Below are 23366 nucleotides of genomic sequence, written 5' to 3'. Positions count from 1 at the left end.
GAATTCCAGCCCTGCATCGGACAATGTGCTGATACCTCAGAGCCTAGAGCCTGCTTCAGGTTCCGTGTCTCTGCCCCTCCCCTGCTTGTGCTCTGTCTTTGTCTCTCAAAAATAAACAAACATTAAAAAAGAATTTAAAAAATACATATATAAAAAAAGAAACGTTACGGATTTTAGAAGCTTTGTGTCAGCAACCAGGGACAAAGACCAACTATATATTTATCACAGTTCTGGTCTCAAGTTGGTTGTTCTCTGATAGTTACAAGATGATTGCAACAAATCTCAGCCTCAGCCTTGAATTATGAGGCGCAAGTCCAATGGAAAAAGAGAATGAAAGACCTTTTTCGTGGGACCTTCTCCAAAAGTTCTTAAATTCACTGTGTGTCGGCTTAGGTCACGTGCCACAACCATTACCATTGCCACGACCGGGGGAAGACAGGATGCCTTCGTGGGCTTTGTTAGGCCGGGGTCAGGGCTGGAGCTCCCTGGATATCTATCTCGTGGCCTGAAAGTGGGGGCTGTCTGGACTCCAAGTGAAAATAGGGTGCTTTGTGGGAAGAAGTCCTTGTTGTGGCCTACACGTGCACCATGATGCGGCCCCTGCCAGTCTCGCTCACGGCGCAACAGCCAGGCTTTCGTGTAGTTTCTCAAACAAGCCAAGCTGTTTTCCTACCTCAGAGCCTTGGTATGTGCTCTCCTCTGACCTTAAAATGCTCTCTGCCTGTTGGCTTTTCACCTGGCCTTGTCCTTCTTTGTTTATTTTTTTAAGTTTCTTTATTTTGAGAGAGAGAGAGCACGCGTGCACACACATGAGCGTGAGCAGGGAAGGGGCAGAGACTAAGAGAATCCCAAGCAGGCTCAGTGCTGTCCACGCAAAGCCTGTCATGAGGTTTGATCACATGAACCGTGAGATCACCACCTAAACTGAAATCAGGAGTCAGTTGCTTAACTGACTGAGCCACTCAGGCACCCCTGGTCTTGTCCTTCTTATCCCTCAGATCGCATCCTAAATGTCAAGTCTTCTAAAAGGCCCTCCTGGACCATCCTGAATCTAAACTAGGGCCCCTGTTATTCTCACCTGGCAAGCCTTCAGAGAAGTTATCGTATTTAATTATACATTATGTTTACCTTTACATGTTTAATGTCTGTCTTCCCCACAGGAAGGTCAAGCCCAGGCCTATTTATATTCCCTCCCATTGCGTCCCCGATACAGAATAGGTGCTCAAAAAAAACCAAAAAAACAAAAAAACAAAAATGTTTATTAAATGAATGTGGTTGAATTGGAATAGTTTACTCATTTAAAATTACTGCTAGCCTGTCACTGAACTGGAGCAGGGAATAATGACTAGCCGGAAGTATTAAAAACCTGAAGGGAAAGTTTTACTAGTTGATTAACTGAAATGGATGCTTCAGCCATATTTTTGTAGGCCTGTTGGCAGTAATGATGCCCAGAACTTCCTTTTAGAGTCTTGGGGCCAGTTGACCTCTCACCTACATCTCCTAACAATGAAAACTTCACGTTTACTGGAGTATGACAGTTGACACATGTTTTTAATTAGCCCGTTAGTCATCTTATATCTGAGGAGGCCAGGGAGTGGAAAGCTAAGGTCAAGTGTTTTGACCATGCTGCTTACACTTCAGAATCTCTGCGAGGAGATTCTTGTCAAGGATGGAAGCCTTGTTCCAGGTCACCCCCTTCTCTCCTAAAGCCACAGTCAGCCTCTTAGTGCAGAGTGAAGAGGTCGCCAATTTTCTTCCCTGGCAGAAGGCAGATGTGGGAACACTCAAGGATGTGGGGGTGTATCTTATGGAAGAGTTAATTTGGGCAGTCATCAGGTAAAGCAGAAATACTGTAGAGTGAGACCACCTTTAACCTTTCCTTAAGATGTCGAGCATTAGTTAAATAATAGATTTGGCTGCTGTAACAGACCCAGAATAGTAGTGGTGTAAATGAGAGAGCAGTTAATTTGTTGCTCATGAAACAGTTTGAGAGTGAGCAGCCCGGGGCTAACACGGCGGCTTCGCAGTGTTGGGGGCTTGCCAGTTTGTCACTCCCCATTCCCGGGATGTTGCCCTCATCTGCGTGGTCCAGGATGACTCCCCACCATCATGGGCATTCCAGCCCAGGGGAAGGGAGGATGTGAGAGAAGACAGAGCCTCCTTTAGTCTTAAGGCAGGACATTTTTTTTTTTTTTACCTAAGATTCATACAAAATTTACCCTTTTGAGTGTACAATTCAGTAGTTCTCAGTGTATTCACAAGGTTGTGCCCTATCATCACAATCAAATTGCAGAACGTTTTCATTACCCCCCAAAGAAACCCAGAACCTATTCACTCCCCCTCTCCCCCTCCTCCCAACCCCTGGCAACCACTAATCTACTTTCTGTCTCCATGGATTTGCCTGTTCTGGACCTTTCATGTAAACTGAATAATGCAATATCGGGCCTTTTGTGTCTGGCTTCTTTCACTCAGCACAATGATGGCCAGTACTTCATTTCTTTCTATGGCTGAGCATTCCTTTGTAGGGGTGTACCACATTTTGCTTCTCCATTCATCAGCTGATGGACCTTTGGATTATTTCCGCTTTTTGGCTCTTCTGAATGAAGTGTGAACTTTCATTTATGTATAAATTTTTATGTGAACGTATTCTTCAGTTTTCTTAGATGTATACCTAAAAGTGGAATTGATGGGCCATGTGGTAACTATGTTTTAACTTTTTGAAGAACAAGGCAGAGGTTCTTAATGTTGGTGTGCCAGGGACTTTCTGACATCTACTTCTCAAAAGTGAAAGTAAAGAGGTCATCTCCATCTACCCCTCTAAATTACTGGAGTTCAGTTCCTGAATTCTACCACGCTTCAGAGGGGTGACCAGAAGTCATACACACCTCTTCCACTCCCATCTCATTGGTCTGAATTTGGTCAGGTGACCAAATTGCTGCAAGGGAGGCTGGGAACTATAGTCTTCATTCACATCAGCCATGTGCCTGGCTAAATGTAGGAGTTCAGTTATTAAAGGGAAAGGGAGAATGGGTATTGGGAGAAGTCAATATTACACTATACCGCATGCAGCCAGTTTCTTTCTGAGGTCTGTTCTTTCTTCTGAGAAGCACCTGCCAAAGGAGTTTGCCTTTAGAGGCCACGTTGTATGAAAAATGTGCTTTTTGAAACACTAGATGCTACTCAGAGGGGCAGGCTGCTCCATGATGAACTGAGCTTGCCTGAGGGAATAACATATGCTTGACTCTCATCTCACATTCACACCAGAACAAATGCTCATGAAGTGGAATAGTGGACATCTGTGCTATTTAAATTATTTGTCCTTTTTTAGGGGGTGAGAGGATTGAGGGGGTCAGGTGCATCATTGAATATGTGTGAGGTAAACATTTGATGCAACCTCTTTGTACCTTTTTGCTGTGCCATTGATGTGTGGTTGGCTTCTCAAATGACCAAATGTTGGTATTGTATTGGAATGCTTGATTCTAAGTGTCAGAACTCATCTTAGATCACCCAAGGCAGATGGGGACTGATTTATCAGCTCAGAATCCAAGAAAGTTAGCAACAAAGAGAGTGGGCAGCTTGGGGGTACAGAGGTAGGATATTGCAGGACACGTATGGCCCATTGGCAAAGTGACCTCCCCATGGTCTTGGTTGTAGGGGTTGAAGACCAGTGATACTGATGATAATAATGGTAACAACTGGTCTTTATTGATCACTTACTGTATACCTGGCAGGGTGCATGGATGAATTCATTTTACAGCAACCTTGAGAGCTGGACCCTGCTGTGTCACCATTTTCCTGATGCACAGGGATTAATTGACCCGCTCAAGATCATGTTTGTTTATTTGTGGTAGAGGTAGGATTTGTCCCCACAGGGTCCACTTGTGGCCTGTGCTTTTAATTTACCTTAGGAGGAAGGAGAGGGGGGGGGAAGGTAAAGTGCAGGAGTAGAGGCTTGAAATTCTGGACAGAAGAATGTGTGTTTACTTTCATGCCTTTGTTTCCCCAGTATTTATTTTTAACGATGACTTTTGAGTTTCCATAATTGTGCCATCGCAGTGGTACATCTCCCCCCTCCTTAGCGCCACCATGTAAAAGCTCAAGTGACTACTGATCTCTTTCTCTATCAGTTCTAGGCCAGCCCTCAGCCTGGTTTCAGGTTTTAAGAGCCAGTGTTTTGCTGTCCTAGTTTTAAACATGAATTTTTAAAAAAAGCAGTTGATTTGTTACTAAGCACATATTTACGGCGCGCACCAACCAGGTGCCGGGGACACACAGGTACATCATTAAGCAAGTCCTTGCCCTCATGAAATTGACGATCTGGAAGGGAGGCAGAGGATTTAGACACTAAACAAATAACTTCACAAACATTGACTGCCACCGTGATAAATACCATAAAGTGGAAATATAGGGAACTTGGAGGGCATATTAACGTGTGGAGCAAAGGGCCAGACCCAGGGGTCGAGGAAGGTGGCGAGGGGGCTTCGTGAGAAGGTGTGTGTCTGTGCAGAGCCCTGAGGCCGAGAGGGCAGCATCTGGGCAGAGGGGAAGCAGACCACCTCCAGGGTGAAGTTGAAAGGCCTAAGTACTGGTCGTAACCTGCCAACTCCCACTGGACTCTGAGGAGAATGCCTGCCATCAAGGCTCCGCCCACCCCCTCCCCCCTCCCCCACCCCCCCAGCAAGTCGGTTTCCTCATCTTTAAGATGGGAGCGGCGACTTTGGTCATGGTGTCCACTGCACTGGTTCCTGTGAGGAGCAATTGAATATTGTAGACAAGACCTCTAGAGCTGCTCCAGGCATGCAGCAGGGGCTCTGTGGGTATTAAGTGATTAAACCTTTTATGTTGTGGGACTTAAAAACAGCTAATAGAAAACCAGAATCCAAGTTAGGAAGGTGCTTGACAGGTGGGCTACCAGACATGGTGTGGGGGTGTGAGGCGCAACCACTGGATAGCACCCCCCGGGAGGCATTCAGAAATGTGTGGAGCCGTTTGGTCTCACGGTAACATGGGGGCCAAGAATGTTAAATTTCCTGCGATGCAGAAGACTGATGTCGTAACGCGGGATTGTTCCACCCAAAGTGCCGGCAGTGGTCCTCTGGGGACGGCATCCACTAACGTAGCTCTTTTGCTCTCCCTCCTGCTCCTGTTGGATTTCCTTCCCTACATGGAAATATGGCTGTGTGTGTAGGTGCAGGCTGCCCGTGAATGCCCCGACCACCAGTTCCACCTCCTACAATGTTCACAAGCTACCCCCACCCTGTGGCACTGGGAAGCAGTGCCAGCTCACTGGCAGGTGTGAAGCCAAGTAAATAGTCCTGGTTTATCAGTCAGGGTTCTTGGGTTGTAAGCAATAGAAACCAGCCTGGACACGTGCACTAGAAGTAAGACTGGGGTCAGGCAGCCCTGGGGCATCTTGAGGCGGGTATTCGGGGCCACGTCTTCAGGGCTGTCCTGGCAGAGGAGGAGGCGGTGAGGTGGCAGTGAAGACTGTAGCTGGCGTGAATCCCATCCTCACTGCTGCTTCACAAGTTTCCCAGTCTTTCTGTGCCTCGGTTTGTCAGCTGAAAGGGATAAACATAGAGTTCCTGCGAGGACCCTGTAAGGTGACACTTGGGACTTTTAAAACAGTGCTGAGTACGGAGTATGTGGCTAGATAAAAGCCACTATTTTTATTTTATTCCTGTTATTATTATCATTATTTTGTTATTTGTGTCATGAGTACGTTATTAGTAGCATTAGTGTTATTTTTGTCAGCAGCTTGGAATTCACATTCCTGAGGAAGAGCAGCTGATTGGCCCAGCTTGGATCATGTGGCTGGGCGGGGCCTGTGATTCGCCATGCTGGCCGCCCACTGCCCTACCCCCAGGCCCCTGGTTATTTGCCTGTTTTGTGCCATGGCCTGTGCTGAGCACAGAGGACACAGAGGAGACAGTCGTAACACAGGTATCTTCCTGACAGGTCTCAAAGTTCAGAGGGAAAGAGCTGGAGAATGAGGATCCTGGTTAAGACCAAGTGCCTAGAACAACACTTGGCCCTTAGGAGGTCAGTAAATAGTTCTTTTTTTTGTTTTGTTTTAAGTTTGTTTGTTTGTTTATTTATTTATTTATTGAGAGAGCGAGCGAGAGAGAGAGAGGACCAGCAGGTGAGGGGCAGAGAGAGAGGGAGACACAGAATCTGAAACAAGCTCCAGGCTCCAAGCTGTCAGCACAGAGCCTGACACGGGGCTCGAACCCATGGACCGCAAGATCATGACCTGAGCCGAAGTCGGATGCTCAACTGACTCAGCCACGCAGGCACCCCCCCACCCCCAGTAAATAATTCTTGAATGAACAGACACACAGGAAAATGCAAGAAGTTTATGGGAGCACACAACCAAAGCATCTACTCTCTATAGCCACCACTGATTTTAAAAGAAGCTCATGGTTGCACCTGCAGCTTCCAGGTAAAGCGCAGAGGGGCATGTGCCTGCATGTTCTTGCACACAGTAGATGTTTAATAAATGGCCACTGAATGATCTCCTAGGTGCGTAGCCCTGCAGCCCACCCAGTGTGATGGTTGGGGACAGACCCAGAATTGGGGAGCTGGCTGCCTTTTCTGTGGAACAGGATGTGTAGACGTGGCTCCAGGATGCATCTCTGTGGAATGCGGTTGCTAATACAAATGAACTTCCTCACGTCACAAGACATCTATTATGTGAACAGTTGGATGACTCACTGTGGGCCTGGGCGGGCTCTCAAGGGGAGTTTCATAGCCGCGGTTACGTTTCAGGCTTCCCTTCGGAGAATGGCTTTTCTCCACAAAAAAGACTCTTAATAAGAAAGATAATAATAGCTAGCACTTTCCAGGTGCCTGACACTGTTCAAAGGGATTAACCCATGGAATCCTCATTACATCCCATGAGGGCAGTATTAACATGATCCCCATGGCGCTGAGACTCAGGGAGGAAAAATACCTTTTGGGTTCCCAGCCAGTGAGGAAGAGAGTTGGTATTCTGGCCACGGTCTCTCACTCCAGAGCTTAGGCTCTTCACGCCATACAGTCTCCTTTCTCTCCGTAGTACTGAGTTTAAAACAGTATTTCATTAATTTGCACACGGTACCTCAGTGAAAAATAAAATCAACTTTCTTCCTTCCCCTGAAGCAGTCACAGAAGCAGAAGCAGCCACTGTGGCCTGTCTCCTTTCAGAAAGTCTCTGTGTATGTACGACTACTGTATAAATGCTGGCCAGACTCTCATCAACACCGAGGGCAGCAGACCACAGTCCACGGGCCATATTTGGCTCCACTGCCTGTTTCTGTAGGACCCAGGCTTTTACACTTTTACATTTTTAACGGTTGAAAAAAAATCAAAAGAACATTTCATGACATGTGAAATCACACGGCCTTTGGGCTTCCGCATCCATGAATAAAGTTTTACTGAAACACAGCCAAGCTCCTTTGGTTATGTATGGTGTGTGGCTGCGTCCACACCAACTGAAGAGGTGAGCAGTTGCGACAGAGACCACATGGCCCCCAGACTTAAAGTATTTACTCTCTGGGGGCTCTTCGGAAAGGGTTTACTGATCCTTGCACCACATGCTTTCCTTCAATAGTGTGTCGTAGAGCACTTTCCTTGCAAGGTGACTGTGTTCCCTTCCCCCTCACCCATTTGTTTCATGGAGACAGCCGGGCTGCAAATTGTGGGCCAAGCCCAGGTGTGCGGCAGGAGGTGGGTTGGTTGGTGCATCCACTCACGCTCACCCTAAGCATTTCTTGGGCACCAGCTGCGTGGCAGGCTCCCGGCTGGCAGCCACAGCAGGTCTGGGCCTGCACTCAGGAATCCACAGGCACGTGGGGGAGTCAGACATTCTCAGGCAGTCCCACCCAAGGATGCATTCCGGTGCCTTCTCTGACCCTCTCTGTCCATTACTCCTGCTTTGTTTTTACTTGTGACCCTTTTTAAAAATTAGGCCATGCATTTATATGCTTGAAAAGTCCACCTGTGTGTGTGTATGTGTGTGTGGACACACAGTGACAGGTCTTTCTCTGCTACTCCTTTTCCTGCTTGCCTTGTTCCTCCACCCCTTAAGCAATCATTTGTATTAGCTTTTGCATATCCTTCTAAAGTGTTTTAATGCAAATACTGATAATCTATTTTTATACCCCTTTTCCTTATACAAAATGTAGCTAACACCCTATCCTACACTTTGCAGTTTTTTGTTTCTTTTTTTAAATCTCTGTTTATCCAGTCCAGTGGTTGAACACTAGGGGTTAATTAGGGGAGAGAGAAAGGTGTGTTTTGAGGAAGAGCATGTATTGAGAAAACAGCATGAACAGCATGTGTGGAGGTCCTGGGGAGTGTGGCTTCCTCCAGGTAGAGGGAGGGCCTGTGAGCTAAAGCAAAGGAGGAGGGCCCTGTTCTGTCTGCCAGGGCCTGAAGGTCGAGGGAGGAACTGTGGCCTTGATTCTAGGAGCACCTGGGTGTGAGGTTCTGCTCTGTTTCCTTACATGCCCTGCTTTTCTCTGTGGCCAAGTGCATGTGGCCTTTATCACGTGTGGCAAAGGAGAGGCCAAGAATGTCCTTGAGATCAGGTTATTGACTGTGGTTGATAATGAAAGAAAATTTCTCTTGTAAGCTCTTCCTAGGAGTTGTGATCTAGCATCTAGTGGTTTGCAGGCCTGTGCCTCTGGCCTCAAGGGTCCTTACCAATCATGTGACACAGGACAAGTCCATCACCTCTCATCTTTTCAGTAGACACAGTCACGATGCCAACCACAGGGGTTTTTGGAGGGTGACACACACACCGTGCTCAGTTCCGAGGTTGCTACATAGTAAATGCTCAATATGTGGTAATGAGGGCTTCATTTATTTTTATAGGCTTGACTTGGGCTCACACTTAACATAGCTCACAATGAAGACTTTTGATTTGGGAGCCTGATCACCTGGATACTGATAACCCCTCTCTGCCAGTTGCTGTCTACGTTGGGCAAGTAACGTAACCCCTGCGTCTTGGTTCTTTGCTGAGGAGGAAAGGAGTTAACATTTGTATTGCACTTAAAATAGTGCATGCAAGTAGTGACCTCAGTGGATGCCAGCTATTATTATTATTATTGTTACTGCACACACTCTGCTTTCCGTCAGAGTCTCTACATGAGACTCTGGGGAACTTAATGTCAGTGATAGCAGTGCCACCATCATTTCAGGGAAACAGTGCCCTTTGTTACCATTAGCACCTCACCACTTCCAAAAAACACCCTTCTACAAATACCTGGAGCAAAGGGTTGTCAAGAATGGTAATTCCACTAGACTTCTCTTTATATGTCATGGGCCATATAAAACCACGTGACTGCCCTTAACTGCAAGGACGGCTGGGAAATCTAGAGTTTTCCTAATTGTCTCTCCCAGTAGAATAGAAATGCGTTATCACAGGGGTGCTCCGTAAGTATTTGCAAGTCTAACCATCAGGAGGGGCTCTCCTCCCAGCATATGACACACGTCCACGTCCACATTGTTGGGGTTGATTTGCAGAAAGTAACCTATGGATTGTGGCAGAACTCATGGCCTCCAGCCTGAAGTGCTGGAGGAAAGTTTGTGAGGGACACAGTTCTAAAGCCCCTTGAGTTGTATCCGTCTAATCAGGGCAACAATTATACCTCCTAGATCAAAGTCGAGAGGCAGGCGGTGGGGAAGAGTGCCTAGAGCAGCTGGAGAAAGGCTGCAGAACCGGTTTTTTTTTTTTTTTTTCCGTGCAGGTCTGTTTACCTACTTGCCTGTTTGCCTAGAGGACCATCCCATTGGCTCCTAGAGGCCTTCCAGGTCATCACCTCCCTTGGGCTGGGCCTCTTTTTGCAGATGGCTGGGCCCCCTTGGGCCAGGGAGTGCCTACTGTGTGTCAGGGCACTGTCCAGGGTGCTGGAGATAACAATAAGTAACACTGTGCACCGACCATGTGCCAGGCATTGCAGGTGCTTGGTTAACTCAGTTAACCCTCTCAGCAGCCCCAAGAGATGGGTCTGCATTAGGCCCATTACAGACATGTGAAAAAGCAAGTCTTGATTAAAAAAAACCAAAAAAACAAAAAACGGGGTTCCTGGGTGGCTCAGTTGTTTGGGTGTCTGACTCTTGGTTTCAGTTCAGGTAGTAATCTTACAATTTGTGGGATTGAGCCCCGTGTCAGGTGCTGTACTGACAGTGTGGAGCCTGCTTGGAATTCTCACCTTCTCTGCCCCTCTGCAGCTTGAGCTCTTGTTCTCTCTCTCAAAATAAATAAACTTTAAAAAATCAAAATAAAACCCTTACTTTTCATAATGTTCATTTTTTTAAATTGAATATCTGGTATTTCAGAATAACATGAACCTTTTTATTGATGGCTTATTTTGTTAGCCTAATTTTTTTTTTTTTTAGTATTTATTTACTTATTTATTTTGAGAGAAAGAGGGGGAGAGAGAGAGAGAGAGAATATGAATGAGCCAGGGAGGGGCAGAGAGAGAGGGGACAGAGGATCTGAAGCTGGTTCTCTGCTGACAAGAGAGAGCCCAATGTGGGACTAGAACTCCTGAAACATGAGATCATGACCTGAGCCGAAGTCGGATCCTTACCCAACTGAGCCACCCAGGTGCCCCTAGCCTGATTTTTTTTTAAATAGTGTTTGCTTTTCAGAGCACTTTCAGATTCATAGCACAATGGAGGATACCCCCTACCCATGCACGGTATGGGGGTGCATACTTACCCCACCCATGCATGGACCTCCCCTGTTATCAACATCATCCACCAAAGTGGTACATTATTACAATTGATGAACCTACACAGACATGGCGTCATCACCCAGAGTTCATAGTTTACAGACTCTTGGGGTACATTCTGTGAGTTTGGACAAATGTATAATGACACATACCCACCATTGTAGTACCATACAGAGTAGTTTCACTGCCCTAAAAATCCTGTGTGCTCCACCAGTTCATCCTTTCCTCCTCCTAACCCCTGGCAATCATCAGTCTCTTTGCTGCCTCCATTGTTTTGCCTTTCCCAGGATGTTGTATGATTGGAATAATACAGTATGTAGCCTTTCCAGATTGGCTTCTTTCACTTAGTAAATACACTTAAGGTTTCTCTATGTCTTTTTACGGCGTGAGTAATATTCCACTGTTTGGATGTACCAGAGTTTATCCGTTCATCTACTGAAGGACGTCTTGGTTACTTCCAGCTTTTGGAAATTATGAATAAAGTTGCTATACACATCTCTGTGCAGGTTTTTACATGAACAGAAATTTCTAACTCCTTTGGGTAAATACCAAGGAGCATGATTGCTAGATCGAATGGTAAGAGTATGTTTACTTTTATAAGAAACCACCAAATTGTCTTCCAAAGTGGCTGTACCATTTTGCATTACCATTAGCAGTGAATGGGAGTTCCTGTTTTCCCACATCCTCACAAGCATTTGGTGTCAGTGTTCTGGATTTGGCCATTCTACTAGGTGTGTGGTGGTATCTCGCTGTTGTTTCTAAGTAAGCTCTATGCTCATCATGGGACTTGAACTCATGACCCTGAGAGTCACATACTCTACTGACTGAGCTAAGCAGGTGCCCCTCTTGTTTTAATTTGCATTTCCCTGTTGATTATAATGTGGAGCATCTTTTCATATGCTTGTTTGTCATCTGTGTATCTTCTTTGGTGAAATGTCTGTTAAGATATTTGGCCCATTAGGGGCGCCTGGGTGGCTCAGTCAGTTAAGCGTCCGACTTTGGTTCAGGTCATGGTCTCATGGTTTGTGAGTTCGAGCCCCACGTCAGGCTCTTTGCTGACAGCTTGGAGCATGGAGCCTGCTTTGGATTCTGTGTCCCTCTCTCTCTGCCCCTCCCCGACTTGTGCTGTGTCTCTCTCTATCAAAAATAAATAACCATAAAAAAATAAATTAAAAAAAGATATTTGGCCCATTTTTTAAATCTTTTGCAAATATTTTCTCATAATCTGTGGCTTGTCTTCTCATTCTCTTGACATTGTCTTTAACAGAGCAGAAGTTTTGAATTTTAGTGAAGCCCAGTTTCTCAACTCTTTTTTTCATGGATTATGCCTTTGGTGTTGTATCTAAAAAATGATCACTATACCCAAGGTCATCTAGGTTTTCCCCTGTGTTATCTTCTAGGAGTTTTAGGATTTTTTGTTTTACATTTAAGTCTGTGAACGGTCCCTTTTGCATTAACTTTTGCAAAAGATGTAAGGTCTGTGTCTAGATTCGTTTTTCTGCGTGTGAATGTTCAGTTCCAGCACCATTTGTCTAAAAGATTATCTTTGCTCTGTTGTGTCATCTTTGCTCCTTTGTCAAAGATCAGTTGACTGTACTTATGTGGGTCTATTCAGTTCCATTAATCTATTTGTCTGTTCTTTTACCAATACTACACCGTGTTAACTACTGTAGCTTTGGTTTTTGTTGTTGTTTAATTTTTCTTTTAATATTTATTTTTTGAGAGAGCATGAGTGGGGTTGGGGCAGAGAGAGAGGGAGACACAGAATCCAAAGCAAGTTCCAGGCTCTGAACTGACAGCACACAGCCCGACTCACGGCTCGAACTCACAAACCATGAGATCATGACCTGAGCCAAAGTTGGATGCTTAACTGACAGAGCCACCCAGGCGCCCCTTAACTACTGTAGATTTGTAATTGGGTATTATCAGTCCTCTGACTTTGCTCTTCTTCTTCACTATTGTTTTGGCTATTCTAGGGCTTTTGCTCTCCATGTAAACTTTAGAATCATTTTGTCAATATTCAGAATCACTGGGATTACATTGAATCTACAGATTAATTGGGAAAGAACTGATATCTCTTTTTTTTTTTTTTTTTTTTTTTTGAGATGAGGTTTCACTGTGGTACCCAGGCTGAAGGCACTGGCTGTTCACAGGCATGATCCCACTACTGACTAGCACAGGAATTTTGACCCTGCTCCATTTCCAACCTGGGTTGATTCACCCCTCCTTAGGCAATCTAATGCTCCCCTGCTCCTGGGAGGTCACTGTACTGATGCTGAACTTAGTGCTAACACCCAGTGGGCATCCTCATGCCTCAGCCTCCCGAGTAGCTAGTACTACAGGCATGCGCCCACCACACCTGGCTGGAAAGAACAGATACCTTGACAACACTGAATCTTCCTATTTATGAACATAGAATATCTCTCCATTTATTTAGTTCTTTGATATCTTCCATCAGAATTTTATAGTTTTCCTCTTGTACATATTTTGTTAGATTTATACCTAAGTATTTCATTTTGAGGGATGCCAGTGTACCAAGGTATTGAGTTTTTAACTTCAAATTCCACTTTTTCATTGCTGGCATATAGGAAAGCAATTGAGTTTTTTTTTTTTTTTTCAACTTTTTTTTTAATTTACTTTTGGGACAGAGAGAGACAGAGCATGAACGGGGGAGGGGCAGAGAGAGAGGGAGACACAGAATCGGAAACAGGCTCCAGGCTCCGAGCCATCAGCCCAGAGCCTGACGCGGGGCTCGAACTCACAGACCGCGAGATCGTGACCTGGCTGAAGTCGGACGCTTAACCGACTGCGCCACCCAGGCGCCCCGCAATTGAGTTTTTATATTGACCTTGTATCCTACAGCCTCGCTATAATCAACTATTCCAGGAGCTTTGTGTTTTCTTTTGGTTTTTATTTGATTCTTTAGGATTTTCTACACTTATGATCATGTCATCTGTGAACAAAGACAGTTCTGTTTCTTCCTTTCCAATCTGTATACCTTTTCTTTTCTTGTCTTGTCTTGTCTTGTCTTGTCTTGTCTTGTCTTGTCTTATTGCATTAGCTAGGACTTCCAGCATGATGTTGAAAAGTAGTGGTGAGAAGGGGCATCCTTGCCTTGTTCCTGATGTTAGTGGCAAAGCTTTGAACTTTTCAAATCAACTACAATGTTACTGGGGCACATGGGTGGTTCAGTTGAGCATTCAGCTTCAGCTCACGTCATGATTCATGGTTCATGGGATTGAGCCCTGTGTCAGGGTTTGTGCTGACAGTGCGGAGCCTGCTTCGAATTCTCTGTCTCCCTCTCTCTCTGCCCCTCCCCCACTCATGTGCATGCACTCACTCTCTCAAAAATAAATAAACATTAAACATTTTTTAAAAAATTAACTAAGATGTCATAGACTTTTTTTTTCATTCATTAGTTCACCTAAGCCAAATGTTTGGAAGGTGGGGACCTTGCATCCACATCCCTTAGCCCAATTCTGACCATGCGATAGGTTTTAAAAACATTTCTGAATGAATAAGTAAATGATGCACGTGGTACAGTGAACAGCTAAACAGAACTTACATGGAGTATCTTCTGGGCAGATGTCAAATCAGGGTTAGAGAGGCACTTAGAGAGGTGGAGGGCAGTGACTGAAAGCAGACTCGAGCCATGGGCTGAGGTTCAAATCTGCAGCTTACTTGCAGGGCAGTGCCCTTTTCGGGACTTCGGTGTTCTCATCTGTGAAGTGGGGATAATAATAGGACCTACCCCTGAGGTGGCTGTGAGGGTTAAAAGAGTTGGAATTGTCAAGTGTCTGTCTCACAGGCACATGTGTAAGAGTTATCTATTGCTAGTGGGCCTTGTGTGGTAGTTTTGAACAAGAAGAGTGATTGAGTTTTAGCTTCAAGTATGTGGAGTAACAGCAAGCTCGATTCCAGGGGAAGGTGAAGCTCAATCCAGTTCAACCAGTGACTTCAGCCAAAAACAGCTGTCCAGCAATGATCTTGTATTTTATATATAAAATATAAAATTTTATACCCAACTCTGATCAACAAATTTGCTTAGTACAGATCTGGTTATAGAGGTGGAATTTGTGGAGTTGTGAGCAACTATGTGTGCTTTGTGGGAGAAGCTGGGAGAAAGATACAGCTGGGCTGAGTCTCCTGAGAATAATGAGTCACTTTCTCAGATGCCCTGTTTTTCCAGTCTCAGGGAGCACTGCCATAAGCCCTGTGCAGGGGTGGCCTGGGCAATGGTTAAGGGCCCTGCAATGCATTTGCTCCTTTACTAAATTGTGACCTTGGGCAAGTGACATCACTTTCTCAAGCCTTGGTATCTGTCTCCGTAAAATAAAGAACAAGTTCATCACAGGCTTATTAGTGAGCCTTGAACTAGTGAAGCACCTTGTACAGTTCCTGGCACATAGTAAGTGTGCATTAAAGCTGCATTAATATTATTGTAATTGTTTTTGTTGTTTTTATTGTTCTTTCGTTGCTGTGGAATATGGCTGGTCCCATACTCCACAAATAGAGTTTACAACTCTAGCAAACTAGAGCCTGTTGTTCTGGTGAACCCTTCCAAAGAGAGTCATCATTTCCTTAAACTGACTAGAAATAAAGATTCATGTATTCATTCAGCAATATTTAGAGGGCTTCTGCTCTGTGTCAGACACTCAACTAAAAGAGGATACTGTGTGATATGAGCAATTAGTGAGAGGGGTACCTTAGTGGGGTTAGGAAGCACCTGTCTAAGGAAGTGACATTTGATAGGAGATTTGAAGGATGAAAAGGGGCCAGCCATGCAAAAAGTTGAGAAAAGAGGGTTCCTGGCAGAAAGGACAGCAGGTACAAAGGCCCTGAGGTAGGAACGAGTTTGGCAAGTTGGAGGAACAGAGAAGAGGCTGGCATGGCTTGAGTTGGATGAACAAGATTGAGAATGTGATGGGAGAAGTTTGTAGGCCCTGAGTTTGCTCCCTGAAGCCTCCACTTTCTCCCATCCATGAGAGTGTTTGGAGGAAAGGGCTGTGGGAGGCTGATTTTGGCATCTGGGAAGAGGTGTGAGGGGACCAGAGGCCTGGCACCTGCCTTGCTCCAACTTTCTGAAGACCCTTACTCAGAGACTCCAGTCCATGAGGAAAAGACCCTTCACCCCAGAGCTAGGTTCCCTGATTTAAAACACATTTTTTTAAATGTTTTTATTTACTTTTGAGAGAGAGAGAGAGTGAATGGGGGAGGGGCAGAGAGGGAGGGAGACACAGAATCCAAAGCAGGCTCCAGGCTCTGAGCTGTCAGCACAGAGCCTGACACGGGGCTCGAACCCACGAACCACGAGATCATGACCTGAGCCAAAGTTGGACGCTCGACCGACTGAGCCACCCAGGCACCCCCTAGGTTCTCTGATTTTTTAGACAGTAGTGTGGTTTACATTTTTATCCCAAAGGTGGTGGCTCAGCTGTGCTTTTTTTTTTTTTTTTTAATTTATTTATTTTGAGAGAGTGAGAGAGAGAATCCCAAGCAGGCTCTACACTGTCAGCACAGGGCCCTATGTGGGGCTCGAACTCATGAACCATGAGATCATGACCTGAGCCAAAATCAAGAGTTGGACACTTAATTGACTGAGCCACCCAGGCGCCCCAAGCCCAGCTGTGCTTTGATGCTCTGTGTCTGAAGCCTACTTTCTTCTTCCCCAAAGTAGGACAACCGAAAGCTAGCTGCCCTGGCAAAGTGCCAGAGAACAGCGCAGCCAAATGGAGCCTGTTTCTTGGGGGGGGGGGGGGGCAGGGAGGGGAGAGGCGGGGATTAATGAGCTCTTTCCTTTGTGCCAGAGGTAAGGAAGGTATTAAAATACCAAGGCTTGGTACAATAGAGCAGCAGGTAGACTCCTAGACTTGGGTTTCAGCTCTGACTTCCCCACTTCCCCACCCATGGGACCTTGGGCAAATGATTTACCTGTGCCTTGCCTTTGCTTTCTCGTCTGTAGAATGGGGACAGTAGTTCCCATGCTTAGAAAAGTGCACACAGGAAGTGCTGTCTGTAATTATCATCACCTTGCGATTTTACGTCACAGTGAGATGAAGTCCTCTTTCCTCTAGTTGTTCATGAACAGTTACGATGCTTGGATTTGACTCCTGTTTCTCCGCATCGGCCAGATTCTTGCGCAGAAGCTTGGTGTCTGGTAGACAGCCAGGTCTCTGGTGCCAGAAGCAGCTCTGCCCCTGGGTGGTGGGGCGGGAGGTGGGGGGGTGGAACAGGTTATTTGATGCCAAGAAGCTGAGGGTTGATGGGATATCTGTCTCTAGAGATCGAGGGCTGTGTGGAACCTCCACCCTCCACAGTGGCTGCTCCCTCCAAAGGGCCAAAGGGCCAAAGACCCAGGAATGGAGATTTTCTGAGAGCTCCCTCATTTGCATTCACTGAATGTACCCGAGAACCACCTAGGAATCTTGCTAAAATGCAGATTCTGACTCATCGGGTCTGGGGAAGGACCGAGGGCCTGTGTATCCAAGGAGCTCCCAGGGGATACCAATGCTGCCAAATGCCCCTGCTCCTTGGACCACAGCTCCTCCCACTGGACCCCTCTCACTGAATCCAGTCTGCATTTTCACCAAATCCCTTGATGATTCACTATTTTTTTTTGCACTTTGAGAGCCTAGATCCAGGGTTTCTCAACCTCAACACTGTTGGCCTTTTGGGTGGGATCATTCTTTGTTCTGGGGGCTGTCCTGTGCACTGTGGGACTGACCACTGACCATGGGATGCGAGTAGCAGCAGCGCCCTGCCCCCACTCGTGACCATCGAAAGTGTCTGCACATGTTCTCTGGGGTAGGGGTGGCAAATCACCCCCAGATGAGAAGATGAGAACCAGTGGTCCAAAGCCCTCAAGCCTAGCTGTGCCCACAGATGCAGCAGAGGTCGTGGCTACTTTCATTCTGGGTGGAGTCAGGATCCACACCAAGCCTTCCTACTCGGGATGCATTCTTTAACTTGTTAACATCACCGCTCATTGGCGCAGCACATCCAGGCTGGGCCTTGGGTTTCCACCCACCCAGTGAAGGTGCTAGGTCCTTACTGAGCCAGCCTTAGAGACGAGGATTTGGGGTTCACTGCTGTGTTTGTTGATGTTGCTTAGAAAGACAACCATGGGGGCCACCCACCTGGCCTCTTGTTTGGCCTGGTGTCTGTGCATGAATAGAGCTCATATGTTTACTTAGGGTTCTGTGTGACGGGGTCCGGGAGGCACCTTCTCTGGTGTGTCCTCTGCAGAATTCTAGAGTGGTGTCGGCTCCTGTTTCTGTCACTGCTGAGCCACCCTGGAGTGTTTCTGAGTCATTTTATACCACATCTTGATCTCTGTGACCAGATGGACTAGATCACCAGATGCCTGGGGACAGGGATAGAGGCATCTTTTTTTGGTTTGTCAGGTCTGGCAGGTGGTAGGTGCTCTTGTTAAATAGATCTGAGGGCCTCATTCAGTCACTGGATGTCTCTTTGGGGGGCCTCTGGTGTGGCAGGCACCACCTTGGGCATGGCATGAAAGGGGAAAGCAGCAAATTGAGACAATCAGAGGGTTCTCTTCACACAAGACCCTGATCGTGAAGGGAGTGTTTATTGAATTCCGTCTCTTGCCAAGTCCCGGGGGTCTGGAACACTAGCCTCACCTTCATGGAGCTTTCTGTTTGATCTGGGGGTATGGACGAAGTATAAACATATAAACAACCAAACAAGCCAAATAATTGCAAGTGGACTATAATTACTGCTGTCTCATGGCTGGTCAGCAGGTCTTTTGAGAGAGTCTGCTTTTTCTTGATGTGTAGCTGGTGGGTGATCGCAGGGTCTCAGAGGCCCAGTGGACATCTCTACTCACCTAAGGGGTAGGAGTATGTTTTATTGGGTCACTCACACTAATAGTAGCAAACGTTTATATAGCTCTGAGTGCCAGGGCCGATTCTAAGTGTTTTAAATTTCCCACAACCTTATGATGTTGGTTCTATCGTTATTCCCGTTTAACAGATGAGGAAACTGAGGCACAAGGAGGGGAGATAACTTACCTTGAGATCCCACAGCTGGTAAATGGCAAAGCTGGGATTTGAACCTAAGCTCTCTGTCTTTAGAGTCCTTGTCCTTATGCACTCTGTGAACGCATTAGGCATTTGGACGGGACCAAGATGGCTCACTGGTCGATCTGTCTGGAGACCGGAGGAAGGCTCTGCTGGTGCAGAAAGGGGAGCACCAGTGGCAGACCTTCAGGGAAGAAACACCTCCTCACACCCCCAGAGCAAAGGTCATGGAGCAAAACCTAACAGAAGGGAAAGGGAGAGAGCAGTGTCACTGGTCAGTTACCATCACCCTGGAAAGACCTGGCCTGGTTCCTGGAGCTCCCCTGCAACATGAGTTCAGTGGGTCCATTGCTGAGGAGGGGGATGTGCTGATAGCTTCCTGGAGACCGTGCAGAGTAGCAGTTACCAGGAAAAGTGTGGCTGCTGAACTCTGTACTGCGCTGTGCTACCCTGTTACAGAGAAGACGGTCCACCCCATTTTCTCGGAGCTAGAGACTGATTTCTGTTAGGGGCTTGCTGGGAACAGGGAGATCTGGGATGGAGGTTGGGTATGAGGCTGTGAAGTCTTGTAGCCAATGGCTTCGGAGTCACACCGTAGGTAACTTTTTCCTGACTCCACCCTATACTAGCTGTGTGACCTTGGGCAAGTGACTTCCCCTCTCTGAGCTTCAGGCTCTTTGTTTTTAAAATACCTACATTATTGAGCTGTATGTGTATGGGAGTGGTGGTGTCAGTTCACTGAGGTCATCTTACGTGAAGTGTTTAGTCCAGAACTTGGCACTCCATGAGCACTCAGTACACGAGAGAGATTATGCTGTGGGAGGTAGTGTCACCAAGTGCTTAAGGCAGGGCCTCTGGAACCACCACTCCCAGCTCATTGGCCTTGGGCCACTGGCTTTAGCCTCCATGCGACTGCATTTCTTTATCCTAAAACAAGGGTAATGTTAGTCCCCTCCTCATAAGGATGTTGTGAGCATTCAGTGAGTCAGTACTTATGAAGCATTTAGCACACGTTAGCACATGGCCTGACACTCATGGTAAGCCCTGTAAGCACGGGCTGTCATGATGGCAATCAATTAAGAATGTGAGCGTGAGGCCTAGCAACTAGGTGAGGAGAAACCTTTCACTGAATTATGTTATGAATGGGTTGGTTTTAGAAAACTACAGTTTGGTCAGCCTGCTCTCCTTTGGGCATGAGGGATGGTGACGTGAGGTTCTGTTTGGTTGTATCAGAGACTCTTGTCCTCCTTTCGGAGGAGAGTTGGCCTCTCGGGGCTGAGTGACGTGAGCTCAGAGGGGACAGTGAGGAAGCCAGGGAGTGGAGGAGTGCTGTGACCTCCAGGAGTAAAGGAGGGTTCCATTCAGGTTCTGCTATACGCTGGCTCCATGGTCGGTTGTACACGGTGAGAGTGAGCACGAGAATTGACAGACCTGGGTCTCAGGTGTTCCCAGCTACTTTAGGCGAGTTCCTCAGGCTCACTCAATATCAGTGGTCCATCAGCGTAGATCTTGGTCAGTGCTGGCTGTTGTAGGGACAGCAGAGTAGCGAAGAGGTCAGAAGGGCAGCCCCAGAGTCAGTCATCTGGGTTCAGCCCTGGCTGTGGGACCTTGAGCAAGTGACTTAATCCCTTCTGAGCCTCAGTTTCCTCCTCTGTGAAGTGGGAGTAATACCACGTGCTTCACATGGTACCATTTGAAGATCGTGAGTCAATCTGTATAAAGTCCTTAAAGCAGCACGTGGCACAGAGAATGTCCTTCATGCATGTTGGCTTTATTGCTGTTATCTTTAACCCATCCTAGAAGACAATGTAAGTAGAAGGTATAAACCATGGATGTGTCCCAGGGGAATGGCGCCCTCATGAGGGAGTTTGGGAGAGATCTCAGCCTCTGGAAGGGTTATTTAGAGCAGGCATTTGAGCTTTTGTGTTTCTAGAATGGTGCAAGGTACAAGGGAGAGAGCGTGCTGACTGGGAATGATGTCTTAGTGCCATGGGCACAGGTTTCCCAAGGTCAGATCATAACACTAGATAATTTGAGGTGATGTATGAAGAAACACTTTAAACATTTTAATAGCTGTACTTTTATTTTAATGCGTAACAGGAAAAGAATTTCAATAGCACATCAAACCCAGTGTTCCATGGTTATTTCTGCTTTGGGTGAGGCTAACATCGGTATGTAAGCCAAAATAAAAGTGAATACAGTTAAGGAAAAATGCAGAGTAAGTGATAGTACAGGTGGTCTGGGGATAGACATGGCAACAACGGTGCCGGTGTATGTAGATCCTGGCAGTTGGGACACATGACGGTTGAAAAAGCAGCTCCCTCGCGAGGTTGCTGAGCCATCAGGCCCCCGCTGCCCCTTGCCTCTTCTGCTCTTTCGTGCGACTGCAGTCACCTCAGATGGCTGTGGTTCCCTCCATCAGGCGCCAGGCAGGGGATAAAACGTGCCGAGTATTCGATGCTGGCACCGTCTCCGTCTGCAGTGGAGTGTAGACACTGTGGAATGGCCTTGAGCAGCTAACTGTGATAATGGGAACAGTCTTCAACCAACACTGAGTGAGTGCCAGCAACACGCTAAGCAGTTTGCATGCACGATGGCATCGAACCCTTACTCTATGAGACGAACTGCTGGTTGGGACACGTTGGGCCTCAGGTAGCGAGATGCCTGGTGATTCTTGCGTGAGTGATGGAGACAATGAATTCTCTCGCTGCAAAGGATGGAGGAGACAAGCTCCGTGGCCATTGCAGAGGCTCAGTGACACCTTCGAGAACTGGCTGCTTTCTCTCTATTTCATAGCCCCTGTGTACATCCATTTCATCCCGGTGTTGGTCGTTGTGTGGTCATAGGATAACTGCCCTGGCCTGATGATCGCATCCTTACACATGGCGTCCCAAGCAGGGAATAGTGGCAGGGGAAGAGGCTTTTTCTTCCTGTGTCTTTCTTTTCCAAAGGGAACATGCTCTCATAAACACTCCTACCCCCGGTAGACTTCTCTTTATCTCTGAATGGCCAGCCATAAAGGAGCCAGTGATTGCCCCTGGTTACAAGGGAGGCTGGGAAAGTGGATGTCTCCGTAGTGGGGGGCAGCAAGGGACAAGGGTCGGGAGTGACCATAAGCTACACAGCTAAGTGTCTGCTGCAGGTGGATACTATTACTAGCTCCCCTCTATAGATGAACAAAATCAAGAATCAGAGAGATGATCCTATAGATCATCCTATAGATGAAAAGATGGCTTGCCTGGGTCTTTATAGAGTTTGTAATGGCAGAGCAGGGATTTGAACCCACATCTTTCCTCCTGCAGAGCCTGTGGTCTTAACCCCCGTCTAGTACTGTCTTCGTGGCAGGGGACACCCAGATGGCCATAATGCAGGGTGATGAGTGGTGAGTGGTGAGCACCGAGTGCCGTGGGAACACAGAGGACAGAGATTCTGCGCTGCAAGGTCAGGGGGAGTGAGCTGGAGAGGAGAGAAAAGAGTGTGTAGAAAATCGTGCTCAGGGATTGCTCTGGCCTTTGAAAGGTAAGTAGGACTCCTGCCAAGTGCAAGGGAAATGGCATGAGGAGGGTGGGCTCCAGAAGGAACCGAAGTGGGCATTGGGACAGTGCATGCTGGGTAGATTAATCAAGGCTCTTTGCATTGTCAGATGAATTTGTCTTGTGTCACTGGGAAGCCGAGAGGAGAGGAGCTTCAGACCTAGCCCAAGTAGGGGGCTCAGACATGTCATTGGGGCTCTGCTCCTATCCCTTGCTCCGCTTGACTTCACTGTGCAAACAGGCTGGGTCAAGGTGCAAATCCTCCTGATCTATGAAGCCAGTGGAAAGGGGATTGCTACTTGGCCAGGATCTCGTATTACACACTGAAACTTAGATGGCTTGGGTTTGAATATTAGTTCTCGCACATCAGAGCTGTGTAAGCCTGGGTAAACAACCGTACTTCTCTGTGCCTCCATTTTCATATCAGAACCAGGGAGAAAAATGCTTAGGACACTTCCAGGCATATGGTAGAGGTCAGTAAATATTTTTTTGATGAGTGCACGAATGGAAAAGCTGAGTTGGAAGATACGTACAGGTTGTTAGACCTTTTTGGATTTGTATTGCCAGGGGGCCCTCCAGAAAGCCATTACTCCATCGGTAGTAGACGAGATGACCCATTTCCCTACACCTTTGTCAATACTTCTCTTTTAGGGTCTTGTTTCTCAGAAAAAAATCATTGTTCTCTTAATCCGTAATGAAACCAGCCTGATGTTATGGACACGTAATAAAACGTCCAAAGTTTTCAGAGCTGCAAACTGAAACATGTAAGGTAAAATGATGTGATGTCTGGGCTTTACTTTACTTCGGCAAGAAGGAACGGGAGGAATAATAGATAAGGAATAAACGGAGCTCGTGTGGCAGAATCTTGGTAATTATTGAATCTGGGTTAGAGTACCTGGGAGTTCATTGTACCTTTGCACGTTTTTTAGAATGTTAACAGAACAAACCCAGCCCCACTCAACCCCTAGCGTGCACACACACACACACACACACACACAGCCTAAAATTGAATAGTGGTGAACAGCTCCTACTGCACACAGGCAGTTCGAGGGCCCATTGGATAAATGACAGTC

General features: G+C 46.7%; 1 protein-coding gene across 5 annotated transcripts in view; it reads left to right on the top strand.

Annotated features, from left to right (window-relative positions):
• SIPA1L3 (signal induced proliferation associated 1 like 3) overlaps nucleotides 1-23366 on the top strand; it is a 239627-nt gene that overhangs the window by 47630 nt on the left and 168631 nt on the right. The window contains exon 2 of one of the 5 annotated variants that reach the window (XM_058707340.1): nucleotides 5959-6042. The exons of the other annotated variants lie outside the window; for them this stretch is intronic. The gene's annotated coding sequence lies outside the window, so the exon portion shown is untranslated. The remainder of the gene's footprint in view (nucleotides 1-5958; nucleotides 6043-23366) is intronic. 5 annotated transcript variants of the gene reach the window in all.

Source organism: Neofelis nebulosa, chromosome 17, assembly GCF_028018385.1.
Source record: "Neofelis nebulosa isolate mNeoNeb1 chromosome 17, mNeoNeb1.pri, whole genome shotgun sequence".
NCBI lineage: Eukaryota > Metazoa > Chordata > Mammalia > Carnivora > Felidae > Neofelis > Neofelis nebulosa.
Note: the sequence above shows the minus strand (reverse complement) of the source record. Positions and strands in the feature narration are given on the sequence as shown.